The sequence below is a fragment of the Petromyzon marinus genome, chromosome 58 (assembly GCF_048934315.1).
Source record: "Petromyzon marinus isolate PM22_M1 ecotype Great Lakes invasive population chromosome 58, UKy_Petmar_22M1.pri1.0, whole genome shotgun sequence".
Classification (NCBI taxonomy): domain Eukaryota; kingdom Metazoa; phylum Chordata; class Hyperoartia; order Petromyzontiformes; family Petromyzontidae; genus Petromyzon; species Petromyzon marinus.
In genome coordinates, this window is record NC_133724.1 from 9,621,289 (window position 1) to 9,640,213 (window position 18,925).

At 36.5% G+C, this 18,925-nt stretch overlaps 17 non-coding genes across 17 annotated transcripts; all 17 read right to left on the reverse strand.

Annotated features, from left to right (window-relative positions):
• Positions 1 to 325: 325 nt before the first annotated feature.
• Positions 326 to 397, reverse strand: TRNAC-GCA (transfer RNA cysteine (anticodon GCA)). Its single transcript has one exon. It is a non-coding gene; the product is annotated as a tRNA-Cys (tRNA).
• A 1,005-nt stretch (positions 398 to 1,402) lies between these two features.
• Positions 1,403 to 1,474, reverse strand: TRNAC-GCA (transfer RNA cysteine (anticodon GCA)). Its single transcript has one exon. It is a non-coding gene; the product is annotated as a tRNA-Cys (tRNA).
• Positions 1,475 to 2,481: 1,007 nt separating this feature from the next.
• Positions 2,482 to 2,553, reverse strand: TRNAC-GCA (transfer RNA cysteine (anticodon GCA)). Its single transcript has one exon. It is a non-coding gene; the product is annotated as a tRNA-Cys (tRNA).
• Positions 2,554 to 4,269: 1,716 nt separating this feature from the next.
• TRNAC-GCA (transfer RNA cysteine (anticodon GCA)) lies at positions 4,270 to 4,341 on the reverse strand. Its single transcript has one exon. It is a non-coding gene; the product is annotated as a tRNA-Cys (tRNA).
• A 1,006-nt stretch (positions 4,342 to 5,347) lies between these two features.
• Positions 5,348 to 5,419, reverse strand: TRNAC-GCA (transfer RNA cysteine (anticodon GCA)). Its single transcript has one exon. It is a non-coding gene; the product is annotated as a tRNA-Cys (tRNA).
• A 1,005-nt stretch (positions 5,420 to 6,424) lies between these two features.
• On the reverse strand, positions 6,425 to 6,496 carry TRNAC-GCA (transfer RNA cysteine (anticodon GCA)). Its single transcript has one exon. It is a non-coding gene; the product is annotated as a tRNA-Cys (tRNA).
• Positions 6,497 to 7,501: 1,005 nt separating this feature from the next.
• On the reverse strand, positions 7,502 to 7,573 carry TRNAC-GCA (transfer RNA cysteine (anticodon GCA)). The gene has a single exon. It is a non-coding gene; the product is annotated as a tRNA-Cys (tRNA).
• Positions 7,574 to 8,579: 1,006 nt separating this feature from the next.
• TRNAC-GCA (transfer RNA cysteine (anticodon GCA)) lies at positions 8,580 to 8,651 on the reverse strand. The gene has a single exon. It is a non-coding gene; the product is annotated as a tRNA-Cys (tRNA).
• A 1,005-nt stretch (positions 8,652 to 9,656) lies between these two features.
• Positions 9,657 to 9,728, reverse strand: TRNAC-GCA (transfer RNA cysteine (anticodon GCA)). The gene has a single exon. It is a non-coding gene; the product is annotated as a tRNA-Cys (tRNA).
• A 1,005-nt stretch (positions 9,729 to 10,733) lies between these two features.
• On the reverse strand, positions 10,734 to 10,805 carry TRNAC-GCA (transfer RNA cysteine (anticodon GCA)). The gene has a single exon. It is a non-coding gene; the product is annotated as a tRNA-Cys (tRNA).
• Positions 10,806 to 11,811: 1,006 nt separating this feature from the next.
• On the reverse strand, positions 11,812 to 11,883 carry TRNAC-GCA (transfer RNA cysteine (anticodon GCA)). Its single transcript has one exon. It is a non-coding gene; the product is annotated as a tRNA-Cys (tRNA).
• Positions 11,884 to 12,889: 1,006 nt separating this feature from the next.
• Positions 12,890 to 12,961, reverse strand: TRNAC-GCA (transfer RNA cysteine (anticodon GCA)). Its single transcript has one exon. It is a non-coding gene; the product is annotated as a tRNA-Cys (tRNA).
• A 1,006-nt stretch (positions 12,962 to 13,967) lies between these two features.
• TRNAC-GCA (transfer RNA cysteine (anticodon GCA)) lies at positions 13,968 to 14,039 on the reverse strand. Its single transcript has one exon. It is a non-coding gene; the product is annotated as a tRNA-Cys (tRNA).
• Positions 14,040 to 15,047: 1,008 nt separating this feature from the next.
• On the reverse strand, positions 15,048 to 15,119 carry TRNAC-GCA (transfer RNA cysteine (anticodon GCA)). The gene has a single exon. It is a non-coding gene; the product is annotated as a tRNA-Cys (tRNA).
• Positions 15,120 to 16,128: 1,009 nt separating this feature from the next.
• Positions 16,129 to 16,200, reverse strand: TRNAC-GCA (transfer RNA cysteine (anticodon GCA)). The gene has a single exon. It is a non-coding gene; the product is annotated as a tRNA-Cys (tRNA).
• Positions 16,201 to 17,204: 1,004 nt separating this feature from the next.
• On the reverse strand, positions 17,205 to 17,276 carry TRNAC-GCA (transfer RNA cysteine (anticodon GCA)). Its single transcript has one exon. It is a non-coding gene; the product is annotated as a tRNA-Cys (tRNA).
• A 1,005-nt stretch (positions 17,277 to 18,281) lies between these two features.
• Positions 18,282 to 18,353, reverse strand: TRNAC-GCA (transfer RNA cysteine (anticodon GCA)). The gene has a single exon. It is a non-coding gene; the product is annotated as a tRNA-Cys (tRNA).
• Positions 18,354 to 18,925: the final 572 nt, after the last annotated feature.

An 18,925-nucleotide genomic window follows, 5' to 3' on the forward strand; every position in this document is an offset into this window, starting at 1 on the left:
TTCCATCATCTAATATGATTTGCAGAATGCGATTCAAAACATCATATTTGGAGAAAGTGATATTCATTTGTAAGATAAGTTAAACAGTTTTGTGTGTTAAGTGCAATTGTTTGGACAAGTCTCTGCGTTACATAAATAAGCGTGCACATTTTTTACTAAAAGTACAAAAGAACGTAAAGACAATTATGGGAGCTATAAACAAAACTTCTCGCATCATAACGTAAATGGTAAGTAAAAGGTGCGATTTTTTTTTCAACTGACTCTTCTATGCATGTCTTTGCACTCCAGCAGAGGTCCTGTCAATGACAAAATTCACTCGCAAAAAAGGGGGCGCTTGGAATTGAACCGAGTACCTCTTGATCTGCAGTCAAATGCTCTACCACTGAGCTACACCCCCACGGAATGCTTCGCTTTCTGACGCAATCTTGAATCTATTTTTTAGCTCATTTTCACTGAAATTAAATTCTCGACGTCGCCAGTCCACAACTCCCATGAACAAGTATTTTAGAGGATATAATTGGACCTCAGTCACATTATTTTATGTGATTTTCAGAATGGCATTCATACATCAACATTTGGGAATGTGAAATGTTTATTAATACAAGTTTCAAAGTATTGTGTATGTAAGTCAGATGCTAACGAAAAGTCTTCACTTGACTTAAAAAGTGCGGAAATATTTTTATCTCAAAGAAATTGAAGACATTCATTGGTATTTTCTTACAAAAACACTTCTCTAGTGATGAAGGGAATTCAAAGCAAAAATATACGATGCATTGTTTAACGTGGAGCGATTTCAAACTGCTATCCTCGTGCATGTCTTTGCACTGTATACATGGTTCTGCCAAAGATACATTTCCTAAAAAAGACAAAGGGGACAGTTGGATTTGAACCAAGGACCTGGATAATCTTCAGTCAATCGCTCTCCCTTAGACCAACACCCCCATAGCATATCCCCAATTGTGACGCCCACTTGAAGCTCACATTTTGAGCACATTTTCGCAAAATCACACTCTCGACTTCACCGTTACACAACCAAATTGAACAAGGCTTTTTGTGAATATCATTCGGCCTCAGTTCCATCATCTAATATGATTTGCAGAATGCGATTCAAAACATCATATTTGGAGAAAGTGATATTCATTTGTAAGATAAGTTAAACAGTTTTGTGTGTTAAGTGCAATTGTTTGGACAAGTCTCTGCGTTACATAAATAAGCGTGCACATTTTTTACTAAAAGTCCAAAAGAACGTAAAGACAATTATGGGAGCTATAAACAAAACTTCTCGCATCATAACGTAAATGGTAAGTAAAAGGTGCGATTTTTTTTTTTTCAACTGACTCTTCTATGCATGTCTTTGCACTCCAGCAGAGGGCCTGTCAATGACAAAATTCACTCGCCAAAAAGCGGGCGCTTGGATTTGAACCGAGGACCTCTTGATCTGCAGTCAACTGCTCTTCCACTGAGCTACACCCCCACTAAATACTACGCATTTTTACGCAATCTTGAATCGATTTTTTAGCTCATTTTCACTTAAATTAAATTCTCGACGTCGCCAGTCCACAACTACCATGAACAAGTATTTTAGAGGATATAATTGGACCTCAGTCACATCATTTTACGTGATTTTCAGAATGGCATTCATTACATCAACATTTGGGAAAGTGAAATGTTTATTAATACAAGTTGCAAAGTATTGTGTATGTAAATCAGATGCTAAGGAAAAGTCTTCATTTGACTTAAAAAGTGCGGAAATATTATTTTTATCTCAAAGAAAGTAAAGACATTCATTGGTATTTTCTTACAAAAATACTCCTCTAGTGATGAAGGGAAATCAAAGAAAAAATATACGACAAATTCTTTAACGTGGAGCGATTTCAAACTCCTATCCTCGTGCATGTCTTTGCACTATATAAATGGTTCTGCCAAAGATACATTTCCTAAAAACGACAAAGGGGACAATTGGATTAGAACCAAGGACCTGGATAATCTTCAGTCAATCACTCCCCCTTAGACCAACACCCCAATAGAATATCCCCAATTGTGATGCCCACTTGAAGCTCACATTTTGAGCACATTTTCGCAAAATCACAATCTCGACTTCACCGTTACACAACCAAATTGAACAAGGCTTTTTGTGAATATCATTCGGCCTCAGTTCCATCATCTAATATGATTTTCAGAATGCGATTCAAAACATCATTATTGGAGAAAGTGATATTCATTTGTAAGATAAGTTAAACAGTTTTGTGTGTTAAGTGCAATTGTTTGGACAAGTCTCTGCGTTGCATAAATAAGCGTGCACATTTTTTACTAAAAGTCCAAACGAACGTAAAGACAACTATGGGAGCTATAAACAAACTTCTCGCATCATAACGTAAATGATAAGTGAAAGAGGTGCGATTTTTTTTCCAACTGATTCTTCTATGCATGTCTTTGCACTCCAGCAGAGGTCCTGTCAATGACAAATTTCACTCGCAAAAAAGGGGGCACTTGGATTTGAACCGAGGACCTCTTGATCTGCAGTCAAATGCTCTACCACTGAGCTACACCCCCACGGAATGCTATGCTTTTTGACGCAATCTTGAATCTATTTTTTAGCTCATTTTCACTTAAATTAAATTCTCGACGTCGCCAGTCCACAACTACCATGAACAAGTATTTTAGAGGATATAATTGGACCTCAGTCACATTATTTTATGTGATTTTCAGAATGGCATTCATTACATCAACATTTGGGAAAGTGAAATGTTTATTAATATAATTTGCAAAGTATTGTGTATGTAAGTCAGATGCTAAGGAAATATCTTCACTTGACTTAAAAAGTGCGGAAATATCATTTTTATCTCAAAGAAAGTGAAGACATTCATTTGTATTTTCTTACAAAAACACTTCTCTATTGATGAAGGGAATTCAAAGAAAAAATATACGACAAATTCTTTAACGTGGAGCGATTTCAAGCTGCTATCCTCGTGCATGTCTTTGCACTGTATAAATGGTTCTGCCAAAGATACATTTCCTAAAAAAGACAAAGGGGACAGTTGGATTTGAACCAAGGACCTGGATAATCTTCAGTCAATCACTCTCCCTTAGACCAACACCCCCATAGCATGTCCCCAATTGTGACGCCCACTTGAAGCTCACATTTTGAGCACATTTTCGCAAAATCACACTCTCGACTTCACCGTTACACAACCAAATTGAACAAGGCTTTTTGTGAATATCATTCGGCCTCAGTTCCATCATCTAATATGATTTGCAGAATGCGATTCAAAACATCATATTTGGAGAAAGTGATATTCATTTGTAAGATAAGTTAAACAGTTTTGTGTGTTAAGTGCAATTGTTTGGACAAGTCTCTGCGTTACATAAATAAGCGTGCACATTTTTTACTAAAAGTCCAAAAGAACGTAAAGACAATTATGGGAGCTATAAACAAAACTTCTCGCATCATAACGTAAATGGTAAGTAAAAGTTGCAAAGTATTGTGTATGTAATTCAGATGCTAAGGAAAAATCTTCACTTGACTTAAAAAGTGCGGAAATATCATTTTTATCTCAAAGAAAGTAAAGACATTCATTGGTATTTTCTTACAAAAACACACCTCTAGTGATGAAGGGAATTCAAAGAAAAAATATACGACAAATTCTTTAACGTGGAGCGATTTCAAACTGCTATCCTCGTGCATGTCTTTGCACTGTATAAATGGTTCTGCCAAAGATACATTTCCTAAAAAAGACAAAGGGGACAGTTGGATTTGAACCAAGGACCTGGATAATCTTCAGTCAATCGCTCTCCCTTAGACCAACACCCCCATAGCATATCCCCAATTGTGACGCCCACTTGAAGCTCACATTTTGAGCACATTTTCGCAAAATCACACTCTCGACTTCACCGTTACACAACCAAATTGAACAAGGCTTTTTGTGAATATCATTCGGCCTCAGTTCCATCATCTAATATGATTTGCAGAATGCGATTCAAAACATCATATTTGGAGAAAGTGATATTCATTTGTAAGATAAGTTAAACAGTTGTGTGTGTTAAGTGCAATTGTTTGGACAAGTCTCTGCGTTACATAAATAAGCGTGCACATTTTTTACTAAAAGTCCAAAAGAACGTAAAGACAATTATGGGAGCTATAAACAAAACTTCTCGCATCATAACGTAAATGGTAAGTAAAAGGTGCGATTTTTTTTTCAACTGACTCTTCTATGCATGTCTTTGCACTCCAGCAGAGGTCCTGTCAATGACAAATTTCACTCGCAAAAAAGGGGGCACTTGGATTTGAACCGAGGACCTCTTGATCTGCAGTCAAATGCTCTACCACTGAGCTACACCCCCACGGAATGCTATGCTTTTTGACGCAATCTTGAATCTATTTTTTAGCTCATTTTCACTTAAATTAAATTCTCGACGTCGCCAGTCCACAACTACCATGAACAAGTATTTTAGAGGATATAATTGGACCTCAGTCACATTATTTTATGTGATTTTCAGAATGGCATTCATTACATCAACATTTGGGAAAGTGAAATGTTTATTAATATAAGTTGCAAAGTATTGTGTATGTAAGTCAGATGCTAAGGAAATATCTTCACTTGACTTAAAAAGTGCGGAAATATTATTTTTATCTCAAAGAAAGTAAAGACATTCATTGGTATTTTCTTACAAAAATACTCCTCTAGTGATGAAGGGAAATCAAAGAAAAAATATACGATAAATTCTTTAACGTGGAGCGATTTCAAACTCCTATCCTCGTGCATGTCTTTGCACTATATAAATCGTTCTGCCAAAGATACATTTCCTAAAAAAGACAAAGGGGACAATTGGATTTGAACCAAGGATCTGGATAATCTTCAGTCAATCACTCTCCCTTAGACCAACACCCCCATAGAATATCCGCAATTGTGATGCCCACTTGAAGCTCACATTTTGAGCACATTTTCACAAAATCACACTCTCGACTTCACCGTTACACAACCAAATTGAACAAGGATTTTTGTGAATATCATTCGGCCTCAGTTCCATCATCTAATATGATTTTCAGAATGCGATTCAAAACATCATTATTGGAGAAAGTGATATTCATTTTTAAGATAAGTTAAACAGTTTTGTGTGTTAAGTGCAATTGTTTGGACAAGTCTCTGCGTTACATAAATAAGCGTGCACATTTTTTACTAAAAGTCCAAACGAACGTAAAGACAATTATGGGAGCTATAAACAAACTTCTCGCATCATAACGTAAATGATAAGTGAAAGAGGTGCGATTTTTTTTCCAACTGATTCTTCTATGCGTGTCTTTGCACTCCAGCAGAGGTCCTGTCAATGACAAATTTCACTCGCAAAAAGGGGGCGCTTGGATTTGAACCGAGGACCTCTTGATCTGCAGTCAAATGCTCTACCACTGAGCTACACCCCCACGGAATGCTACGCTTTTTGACGCAATCTTGAATCTATTTTTTAGCTCATTTTCACTGAAATTAAATTCTCGACGTCGCCAGTCCACAACTACCATGAACAAGTATTTTAGAGGATATAATTGGACCTCAGTCACATTATTTTATGTGATTTTCAGAATGGCATTCATTACATCAACATTTGGGAAAGTGAAATGTTTATTAATATAAGTTGCAAAGTATTGTGTATGTAAGTCAGATGCTAAGGAAAAATCTTCACTTGACTTAAAAAGTGCGGAAATATCATTTTATCTTAAAGAAAGTGAAGACATTCATTTGTATTTTCTTACAAAAACACTTCTCTAGTGATGAAGGGAATTCAAAGCAAAAATATACGATGCATTGTTTAACGTGGAGCGATTTCAAACTGCTATCCTCGTGCATGTCTTTGCACTGTATAAATGGTTCTGCCAAAGATACATTTCCTAAAAAAGACAAACGGGACAGTTGGATTTGAACCAAGGACCTGGATAATCTTCAGTCAATCGCTCTCCCTTAGACCAACACCCCCATAGCATATCCCCAATTGTGACGCCCACTTGAAGCTCACATTTTGAGCACATTTTCGCAAAATCACACTCTCGACTTCACCGTTACACAACCAAATTGAACAAGGCTTTTTGTGAATATCATTCGGCCTCAGTTCCATCATTTAATATGATTTGCAGAATGCGATTCAAAACATCATATTTGGAGAAAGTGATATTCATTTGTAAGATAAGTTAAACAGTTTTGTGTGTTAAGTGCAATTGTTTGGACAAGTCTCTGCGTTACATAAATAAGCGTGCACATTTTTTACTAAAAGTCCAAAAGAACGTAAAGACAATTATGGGAGCTATAAACAAAACTTCTCGCATCATAACGTAAATGGTAAGTAAAAGGTGCGATTTTTTTTTCAACTGACTCTTCTATGCATGTCTTTGCACTCCAGCAGAGGTCCTGACAATGACAAAATTCACTCGCAAAAAAGGGGGCGCTTGGATTTGAACCGAGGACCTCTTGATCTGCAGTCAAATGCTCTACCACTGAGCTACACCCCCACTGAATACTACGCATTTTTACGCAATCTTGAATCTATTTTTTAGCTCATTTTCCCTGAAAATAAATTCTCGACGTCGCCAGTCCACAACCACCATGAACAAGTATTTTTGAGGATATAATTGGACCTCAGTCACATCATTTTACGTGATTTTCAGAATGGCATTCATTACATCAACATTTGGGAAAGTGAAATGTTTATTAATACAAGTTGCAAAGTATTGTGTATGTAAATCAGATGCTAAGGAAAAGTCTTCATTTGACTTAAAAAGTGCGGAAATATTATTTTTATCTCAAAGAAAGTAAAGACATTCATTGGTATTTTCTTACAAAAATACTCCTCTAGTGATGAAGGGAAATCAAAGAAAAAATATACGACAAATTCTTTAACGTGGAGCGATTTCAAACTCCTATCCTCGTGCATGTCTTTGCACTATATAAATGGTTCTGCCAAAGATACATTTCCTAAAAAAGACAAAGGGGACAATTGGATTTGAACCAAGGACCTGGATAATCTTCAGTCAATCACTCTCCCTTAGACCAACACCCCCATAGAATATTCCCAATTGTGATGCCCACTTGAAGCTCACATTTTGAGCACATTTTCGCAAAATCACACTCTCGACTTCACCGTTACACAACCAAATTGAACAAGGATTTTTGTGAATATCATTCGGCCTCAGTTCCATCATCTAATATGATTTTCAGAATGCGATTCAAAACATCATTATTGGAGAAAGTGATATTCATTTGTAAGATAAGTTAAACAGTTTTGTGTGTTAAGTGCAATTGTTTGGACAAGTCTCTGCGTTACATAAATAAGCGTGCACATTTTTTACTAAAAGTCCAAAAGAACGTAAAGACAATTATGGGAGCTATTAACAAAACTTCTCGCATCATAACGTAAATGGTAAGTAAAAGGTGCGATTTTTTTTCCAACTGATTCTTCTATGCGTGTCTTTGCACTCCAGCAGAGGTCCTGTCAATGACAAATTTCACTCGCAAATAGGGGGCGCTTGGATTTGAACCGAGGACCTCTTGATCTGCAGTCAAATGCTCTACCACTGAGCTACACCCCCACGGAATGCTACGCTTTTTGACGCAATCTTGAATCTATTTTTTAGCCCATTTTCACTGAAATTAAATTCTCGACGTCGCCAGTCCACAACTACCATGAACAAGTATTTTAGAGGATATAATTGGACCTCAGTCACATCATTTTACGTGATTTTCAGAATGGCATTCATTACATCAACATTTGGGAAAGTGAAATGTTTATTAATACAAGTTGCAAAGTATTGTGTATGTAAATCAGATGCTAAGGAAAAGTCTTCATTTGACTTAAAAAGTGCGGAAATATTATTTTTATCTCAAAGAAAGTAAAGACATTCATTGGTATTTTCTTACAAAAATACTCCTCTAGTGATGAAGGGAATTCAAAGCAAAAATATACGATGCATTGTTTAACGTGGAGCGATTTCAAACTGCTATCCTCGTGCATGTCTTTGCACTGTATAAATGGTTCTGCCAAAGATACATTTCCTAAAAAAGACAAACGGGACAGTTGGATTTGAACCAAGGACCTGGATAATCTTCAGTCAATCGCTCTCCCTTAGACCAACACCCCCATAGCATATCCCCAATTGTGACGCCCACTTGAAGCTCACATTTTGAGCACATTTTCGCAAAATCACACTCTCGACTTCACCGTTACACAACCAAATTGAACAAGGCTTTTTGTGAATATCATTCGGCCTCAGTTCCATCATTTAATATGATTTGCAGAATGCGATTCAAAACATCATATTTGGAGAAAGTGATATTCATTTGTAAGATAAGTTAAACAGTTTTGTGTGTTAAGTGCAATTGTTTGGACAAGTCTCTGCGTTACATAAATAAGCGTGCACATTTTTTACTAAAAGTCCAAAAGAACGTAAAGACAATTATGGGAGCTATAAACAAAACTTCTCGCATCATAACGTAAATGGTAAGTAAAAGGTGCGATTTTTTTTTCAACTGACTCTTCTATGCATGTCTTTGCACTCCAGCAGAGGTCCTGACAATGACAAAATTCACTCGCAAAAAAGGGGGCGCTTGGATTTGAACCGAGGACCTCTTGATCTGCAGTCAAATGCTCTACCACTGAGCTACACCCCCACTGAATACTACGCATTTTTACGCAATCTTGAATCTATTTTTTAGCTCATTTTCCCTGAAAATAAATTTTCGACGTCGCCAGTCCACAACCACCATGAACAAGTATTTTTGAGGATATAATTGGACCTCAGTCACATCATTTTACGTGATTTTCAGAATGGCATTCATTACATCAACATTTGGGAAAGTGAAATGTTTATTAATACAAGTTGCAAAGTATTGTGTATGTAAATCAGATGCTAAGGAAAAGTCTTCATTTGACTTAAAAAGTGAGGAAATATTATTTTTATCTCAAAGAAAGTAAAGACATTCATTGGTATTTTCTTACAAAAATACTCCTCTAGTGATGAAGGGAAATCAAAGAAAAAATATACGACAAATTCTTTAACGTGGAGCGATTTCAAACTCCTATCCTCGTGCATGTCTTTGCACTATATAAATGGTTCTGCCAAAGATACATTTCCTAAAAAAGACAAAGGAGACAATTGGATTTGAACCAAGGACCTGGATAATCTTCAGTCAATCACTCTCCCTTAGACCAACACCCCCATAGAATATTCCCAATTGTGATGCCCACTTGAAGCTCACATTTTGAGCACATTTTCGCAAAATCACACTCTCGACTTCACCGTTACACAACCAAATTGAACAAGGATTTTTGTGAATATCATTCGGCCTCAGTTCCATCATCTAATATGATTTTCAGAATGCGATTCAAAACATCATTATTGGAGAAAGTGATATTCATTTGTAAGATAAGTTAAACAGTTTTGTGTGTTAAGTGCAATTGTTTGGACAAGTCTCTGCGTTACATAAATAAGCGTGCACATTTTTTACTAAAAGTCCAAAAGAACGTAAAGACAATTATGGGAGCTATTAACAAAACTTCTCGCATCATAACGTAAATGGTAAGTAAAAGGTGCGATTTTTTTTTCAACTGACTCTTCTATGCATGTCTTTGCACTCCAGCAGAGGTCCTGTCAATGACAAATTTCACTCGCAAAAAGGGGGCGCTTGGATTTGAACCGAGGACCTCTTGATCTGCAGTCAAATGCTCTACCACTGAGCTACACCCCCACGGAATGCTACGCTTTTTGACGCAATCTTGAATCTATTTTTTAGATCATTTTCACTTAAATTAAATTCTCGACGTCGCCAGTCCACAACTACCATGAACAAGTATTTTAGAGGATATAATTGGACCTCAGTCACATCATTTTACGTGATTTTCAGAATGGCATTCATTACATCAACATTTGGGAAAGTGAAATGTTTATTAATACAAGTTGCAAAGTATTGTGTATGTAAATCAGATGCTAAGGAAAAGTCTTCATTTGACTTAAAAAGTGCGGAAATATTATTTTTATCTCAAAGAAAGTAAAGACATTCATTGGTATTTTCTTACAAAAATACTCCTCTAGTGATGAAGGGAAATCAAAGAAAAAATATACGACAAATTCTTTAACGTGGAGCGATTTCAAACTCCTATCCTCGTGCATGTCTTTGCACTATATAAATGGTTCTGCCAAAGATACATTTCCTAAAAAAGACAAAGGGGACAATTGGATTTGAACCAAGGACCTGGATAATCTTCAGTCAATCACTCTCCCTTAGACCAACACCCCCATAGAATATTCCCAATTGTGATGCCCACTTGAAGCTCACATTTTGAGCACATTTTCGCAAAATCACACTCTCGACTTCACCGTTACACAACCAAATTGAACAAGGATTTTTGTGAATATCATTCGGCCTCAGTTCCATCATCTAATATGATTTTCAGAATGCGATTCAAAACATCATTATTGGAGAAAGTGATATTCATTTGTAAGATAAGTTAAACAGTTTTGTGTGTTAAGTGCAATTGTTTGGACAAGTCTCTGCGTTACATAAATAAGCGTGCACATTTTTTACTAAAAGTCCAAAAGAACGTAAAGACAATTATGGGAGCTATTAACAAAACTTCTCGCATCATAACGTAAATGGTAAGTAAAAGGTGCGATTTTTTTTTCAACTGACTCTTCTATGCATGTCTTTGCACTCCAGCAGAGGTCCTGTCAATGACAAATTTCACTCGCAAAAAGGGGGCGCTTGGATTTGAACCGAGGACCTCTTGATCTGCAGTCAAATGCTCTACCACTGAGCTACACCCCCACGGAATGCTACGCTTTTTGACGCAATCTTGAATCTATTTTTTAGATCATTTTCACTTAAATTAAATTCTCGACGTCGCCAGTCCACAACTACCATGAACAAGTATTTTAGAGGATATAATTGGACCTCAGTCACATCATTTTACGTGATTTTCAGAATGGCATTCATTACATCAACATTTGGGAAAGTGAAATGTTTATTAATACAAGTTGCAAAGTATTGTGTATGTAAATCAGATGCTAAGGAAAAGTCTTCATTTGACTTAAAAAGTGCGGAAATATTATTTTTATCTCAAAGAAAGTAAAGACATTCATTGGTATTTTCTTACAAAAATACTCCTCTAGTGATGAAGGGAATTCAAAGCAAAAATATACGATGCATTGTTTAACGTGGAGCGATTTCAAACTGCTATCCTCGTGCATGTCTTTGCACTATATAAATGGTTCTGCCAAAGATACATTTCCTAAAAAAGACAAAGGGGACAATTGGATTTGAACCAAGGACCTGGATAATCTTCAGTCAATCACTCTCCCTTAGACCAACACCCCCATAGAATATCCCCAATTGTGATGCCCACTTGAAGCTCACATTTTGAGCACATTTTCGCAAAATCACACTCTCGACTTCACCGTTACACAACCAAATTGAACAAGGATTTTTGTGAATATCATTCGGCCTCAGTTCCATCATCTAATATGATTTTCAGAATGCGATTCAAAACATCATTATTGGAGAAAGTGATATTCATTTGTAAGATAAGTTAAACAGTTTTGTGTGTTAAGTGCAATTGTTTGGACAAGTCTCTGCGTTACATAAATAAGCGTGCACATTTTTTACTAAAAGTCCAAACGAACGTAAAGACAATTATGGGAGCTATAAACAAACTTCTCGCATCATAACGTAAATGATAAGTGAAAGAGGTGCGATTTTTTTTCCAACTGATTCTTCTATGCGTGTCTTTGCACTCCAGCAGAGGTCCTGTCAATGACAAATTTCACTCGCAAATAGGGGGCGCTTGGATTTGAACCGAGGACCTCTTGATCTGCAGTCAAATGTTCTACCACTGAGCTACACCCCCACGGAATGCTACGCTTTTTGACGCAATCTTGAATCTATTTTTTAGCTCATTTTCACTGAAATTAAATTCTCGACGTCGCCAGTCCACAACTACCATGAACAAGTATTTTAGAGGATATAATTGGACCTCAGTCACATCATTTTACGTGATTTTCAGAATGGCATTCATTACATCAACATTTGGGAAAGTGAAATGTTTATTAATACAAGTTGCAAAGTATTGTGTATGTAAATCAGATGCTAAGGAAAAGTCTTCATTTGACTTAAAAAGTGCGGAAATATTATTTTTATCTCAAAGAAAGTAAAGACATTCATTGGTATTTTCTTACAAAAATACTCCTCTAGTGATGAAGGGAATTCAAAGCAAAAATATACGATGCATTGTTTAACGTGGAGCGATTTCAAACTGCTATCCTCGTGCATGTCTTTGCACTGTATAAATGGTTCTGCCAAAGATACATTTTCTAAAAAAGACAAAGGGGACAATTGGATTTGAACCAAGGACCTGGATAATCTTCAGTCAATCACTCTCCCTTAGACCAACACCCCCATAGAATATCCGCAATTGTGATGCCCACTTGAAGCTCACATTTTGAGCACATTTTCGCAAAATCACACTCTCGACTTCACCGTTACACAACCAAATTGAACAAGGATTTTTGTGAATATCATTCGGCCTCAGTTCCATCATCTAATATGATTTTCAGAATGCGATTCAAAACATCATTATTGGAGAAAGTGATATTCATTTGTAAGATAAGTTAAACAGTTTTGTGTGTTAAGTGCAATTGTTTGGACAAGTCTCTGCGTTACATAAATAAGCGTGCACATTTTTTACTAAAAGTCCAAACGAACGTAAAGACAATTATGGGAGCTATAAACAAACTTCTCGCATCATAACGTAAATGATAAGTGAAAGAGGTGCGATTTTTTTTCCAACTAATTCTTCTATGCGTGTCTTTGCACTCCAGCAGAGGTCCTGTCAATGACAAATTTCACTCGCAAATAGGGGGTGCTTGGATTTGAACCGAGGACCTCTTGATCTGCAGTCAAATGTTCTACCACTGAGCTACACCCCCACGGAATGCTACGCTTTTTGACGCAATCTTGAATCTATTTTTTAGCTCATTTTCACTGAAATTAAATTCTCGACGTCGCCAGTCCACAACTACCATGAACAAGTATTTTAGAGGATATAATTGGACCTCAGTCACATCATTTTACGTGATTTTCAGAATGGCATTCATTACATCAACATTTGGGAAAGTGAAATGTTTATTAATACAAGTTGCAAAGTATTGTGTATGTAAATCAGATGCTAAGGAAAAGTCTTCATTTGACTTAAAAAGTGCGGAAATATTATTTTTATCTCAAAGAAAGTAAAGACATTCATTGGTATTTTCTTACAAAAATACTCCTCTAGTGATGAAGGGAATTCAAAGCAAAAATATACGATGCATTGTTTAACGTGGAGCGATTTCAAACTGCTATCCTCGTGCATGTCTTTGCACTGTATAAATGGTTCTGCCAAAGATACATTTTCTAAAAAAGACAAAGGGGACAATTGGATTTGAACCAAGGACCTGGATAATCTTCAGTCAATCACTCTCCCTTAGACCAACACCCCCATAGAATATCCGCAATTGTGATGCCCACTTGAAGCTCACATTTTGAGCACATTTTCGCAAAATCACACTCTCGACTTCACCGTTACACAACCAAATTGAACAAGGATTTTTGTGAATATCATTCGGCCTCAGTTCCATCATCTAATATGATTTTCAGAATGCGATTCAAAACATCATTATTGGAGAAAGTGATATTCATTTGTAAGATAAGTTAAACAGTTTTGTGTGTTAAGTGCAAATGTTTGGACAAGTCTCTGCGTTACATAAATAAGCGTGCACATTTTTTACTAAAAGTCCAAACGAACGTAAAGACAATTATGGGAGCTATAAACAAACTTCTCGCATCATAACGTAAATGATAAGTGAAAGAGGTGCGATTTTTTTTCCAACTAATTCTTCTATGCGTGTCTTTGCACTCCAGCAGAGGTCCTGTCAATGACAAATTTCACTCGCAAATAGGGGGCGCTTGGATTTGAACCGAGGACCTCTTGATCTGCAGTCAAATGTTCTACCACTGAGCTACACCCCCACGGAATGCTACGCTTTTTGACGCAATCTTGAATCTATTTTTTAGCTCATTTTCACTGAAATTAAATTCTCGACGTCGCCAGTCCACAACTACCATGAACAAGTATTTTAGAGGATATAATTGGACCTCAGTCACATCATTTTACGTGATTTTCAGAATGGCATTCATTACATCAACATTTGGGAAAGTGAAATGTTTATTAATACAAGTTGCAAAGTATTGTGTATGTAAATCAGATGCTAAGGAAAAGTCTTCATTTGACTTAAAAAGTGCGGAAATATTATTTTTATCTCAAAGAAAGTAAAGACATTCATTGGTATTTTCTTACAAAAATACTCCTCTAGTGATGAAGGGAATTCAAAGCAAAAATATACGATGCATTGTTTAACGTGGAGCGATTTCAAACTGCTATCCTCGTGCATGTCTTTGCACTGTATAAATGGTTCTGCCAAAGATACATTTTCTAAAAAAGACAAAGGGGACAATTGGATTTGAACCAAGGACCTGGATAATCTTCAGTCAATCACTCTCCCTTAGACCAACACCCCCATAGAATATCCGCAATTGTGATGCCCACTTGAAGCTCACATTTTGAGCACATTTTCGCAAAATCACACTCTCGACTTCACCGTTACACAACCAAATTGAACAAGGATTTTTGTGAATATCATTCGGCCTCAGTTCCATCATCTAATATGATTTTCAGAATGCGATTCAAAACATCATTATTGGAGAAAGTGATATTCATTTGTAAGATAAGTTAAACAGTTTTGTGTGTTAAGTGCAATTGTTTGGACAAGTCTCTGCGTTACATAAATAAGCGTGCACATTTTTTACTAAAAGTCCAAACGAACGTAAAGACAATTATGGGAGCTATAAACAAACTTCTCGCATCATGACGTAAATAGTAAGTGAAAGAGGTGCGATTTTTTTTCCAACTGATTCTTCTATGCGTGTCTTTGCACTCCAGCAGAGATCCTGCCAATGACAAAATTCACTAATCAAAAAAGGGGGCGCTTGGATTTGAACCGAGGACCTCTTGATCTGCAGTCAAATGCTCTACCACTGAGCTACACCCCCACGGAATACTACGCATTTTGACGCAATCTTGAATCAATTTTTTAGCTCATTTTCCCTGAAAATAAATTATCGACGTCCTCAGTCCACAACCACCATGAACAAGTATTTTAGAGGATATAATTGGACCTCAGTCACATTATTTTATATGATTTTCAGAATGGCATTCATTACATCAACAGTTGGGAAAGTGAAGTGTACATTAATACAAGTTGCAAAGTATTGTGTATGTAAGTCAGATGCTAAGGAAAAATCTTCACTTGACTTAAAAAGTGCAGAAATATTATTTTTTATCTCAAAGAAAGTAAAGACATTCATTGGTATTTTCTTACAAAAATACTCCTCTAGTGATGAAGGGAAATCAAAGAAAAAATATACGACAAATTCTTTAACGTGGAGCGATTTCAAACTCCTATCCTCGTGCATGTCTTTGCACTATATAAATGGTTCTGCCAAAGATACATTTCCTAAAAAAGACAAAGGGGACAATTGGATTTGAACCAAGGACCTGGATAATCTTCAGTCAATCACTCTCCCGTAGACCAACACCCCCATAGAATATCCCCAATTGTGATGCCCACTTGATGCTCACATTTTGAGCACATTTTCGCAAAATCACACTCTCGACTTCACCGTTACACAACCAAATTGAACAAGGCTTTTTGTGAATATCATTCGGCCTCAGTTCCATCATCTAATATGATTTTCAGAATGCGATTCAAAACATCATTATTGGAGAAAGTGATATTCATTTGTAAGATAAGTTAAACAGTTTTGTGTGTTAAGTGCAATTGTTTGGACAAGTCTCTGCGTTACATAAATAAGCGTGCACATTTTTTTACTAAAAGTCCAAACGAACGTAAAGACAATTATGGGAGCTATAAACAAACTTCTCACATCATAACGTAAATGATAAGTGAAAGAGGTGCGATTTTTTTTCCAACTGATTCTTCTATGCATGTCTTTGCAGTCCAGCAGAGGTCCTGTCAATGACAAATTTCACTCGCAAAAAAGGGGGCGCTTGGATTTGAACCGAGGACCTCTTGATCTGCATTCAAATGCTCTACCACTGAGCTACACCCCCACGGAATGCTATGCTTTTTGACGCAATCTTGAATCTATTTTTTAGCTCATTTTCACTGAAATTAAATTCTCGACGTCGCCAGTCCACAACTACCATGAACAAGTATTTTAGAGGATATAATTGGACCTCAGTCACATCATTTTACGTGATTTTCAGAATGGCATTCATTACATCAACATTTGGGAAAGTGAAATGTTTATTAATACAAGTTGCAAAGTATTGTGTATGTAAATCAGATGCTAAGGAAAAGTCTTCATTTGACTTAAAAAGTGCGGAAATATTATTTTTATCTCATAGAAAGTAAAGACATTCATTGGTATTTTCTTACAAAAATACTCCTCTAGTGATGAAGGGAAATCAAAGAAAAAATATAGACAAATTCTTTAACGTGGAGCGATTTCAAACTCCTATCCTCGTCCATGTCTTTGCACTATATAAATGGTTCTGCCAAAGATACATTTCCTAAAAAAGACAAAGGGGACAATTGGATTTGAACCAAGGACCTGGATAATCTTCAGTCAATCACTCTCCCTTAGACCAACACCCCCATAGAATATCCCCAATTGTGACGCCCACTTGAAGCTCACATTTTGAGCACATTTTCGCAAAATCACACTCTCGACTTCACCGTTACACAACCAAATTGAACAAGGCTTTATGTGAATATCATTCGGCCTCAGTTCCATCATCTAATATGATTTGCAGAATGCGATTCAAAACATCATATTTGGAGAAAGTGATATTCATTTGTAAGATAAGTTAAACAGTTTTGTGTGTTAAGTGCAATTGTTTGGACAAGTCTCTGCGTTACATAAATAAGCGTGCACATTTTTTACCAAAAGTTCAAAAGAACGTAAAGACAATTATGGGAGCTATAAACAAAACTTCTCGCATCATAACGTAAATGGTAAGTAAAAGGTGCGATTTTTTTTCAACTGACTCTTCTATGCATGTCTTTGCACTCCAGCAGAGGTCCTGACAATGACAAAATTCACTCGCAAAAAAGGGAGCGCTTGGATTTGAACCGAGGACCTCTTAATCTGCAGTCAAATGCTCTACCACTGAGCTACACCCCCACTGAATACTACGCATTTTTACGCAATCTTGAATCTATTTTTTAGCCCATTTTCCCTGAAGATAAATTCTCGACGTCGCCAGTCCACAACCACCATGAACAAGTATTTTTGAGGATATAATTGGACCTCAGTCACATCATTTTACGTGATTTTCAGAATGGCATTCATTACATCAACATTTGGGTAAGTGAAATGTTTATTAATACAAGTTGCAAAATATTGTGTATGTAAATCAGATGCTAAGGAAAAGTCTTCATTTGACTTAAAAAGTGCGGAAATATTATTTTTATCTCAAAGAAAGTAAAGACATTCATTGGTATTTTCTTACAAAAATACTCCTCTAGTGATGAAGGGAAATCAAAGAAAAAATATACGACAAATTCTTTAACGTGGAGCGATTTCAAACTGCTATCCTCGTGCATGTCTTTGCACTGTATAAATGGTTCTGCCAAAGATACATTTCCTAAAAAAGACAAACGGGACAGTTGGATTTGAACCAAGGACCTGGATAATCTTCAGTCAATCGCTCTCCCTTAGAGCAACACCCCCATAGCATATCCCCAATTGTGACGCCCACTTGAAGCTCACATTTTGAGGACATTTTCGCAAAATCACACTCTCGACTTCACCGTTACACAACCAAATTGAACAAGGCTTTTTGTGAATATCATTCGGCCTCAGTTCCATCATCTAATATGATTTGCAGAATGCGATTCAAAACATCATATTTGGAGAAAGTGATATTCATTTGTAAGATAAGTTAAACAGTTTTGTGTGTTAAGTGCAATTGTTTGGACAAGTCTCTGCGTTACATAAATAAGCGTGCACATTTTTTACCAAAAGTTCAAAAGAACGTAAAGACAATTATGGGAGCTATAAACAAAACTTCTCGCATCATAACGTAAATGGTAAGTAAAAGGTGCGATTTTTTTTCAACTGATTCTTCTATGCATGTCTTTGCAGTCCAGCAGAGGTCCTGTCAATGACAAATTTCACTCGCAAAAAAGGGGGCGCTTGGATTTGAACCGAGGACCTCTTGATCTGCATTCAAATGCTCTACCACTGAGCTACACCCCCACGGAATGCTATGCTTTTTGACGCAATCTTGAATCTATTTTTTAGCTCATTTTCACTGAAATTAAATTCTCGACGTCGCCAGTCCACAACTACCATGAACAAGTATTTTAGAGGATATAATTGGACCTCAGTCACATCATTTTACGTGATTTTCAGAATGGCATTCATTACATCAACATTTGGGAAAGTGAAATGTTTATTAATACAAGTTGCAAAGTATTGTGTATGTAAATCAGATGCTAAGGAAAAGTCTTCATTTGACTTAAAAAGTGCGGAAATATTATTTTTATCTCATAGAAAGTAAAGACATTCATTGGTATTTTCTTACAAAAATACTCCTCTAGTGATGAAGGGAAATCAAAGAAAAAATATAGACAAATTCTTTAACGTGGAGCGATTTCAAACTCCTATCCTCGTCCATGTCTTTGCACTATATAAATGGTTCTGCCAAAGATACATTTCCTAAAAAAGACAAAGGGGACAATTGGATTTGAACCAAGGACCTGGATAATCTTCAGTCAATCACTCTCCCTTAGACCAACACCCCCATAGAATATCCCCAATTGTGACGC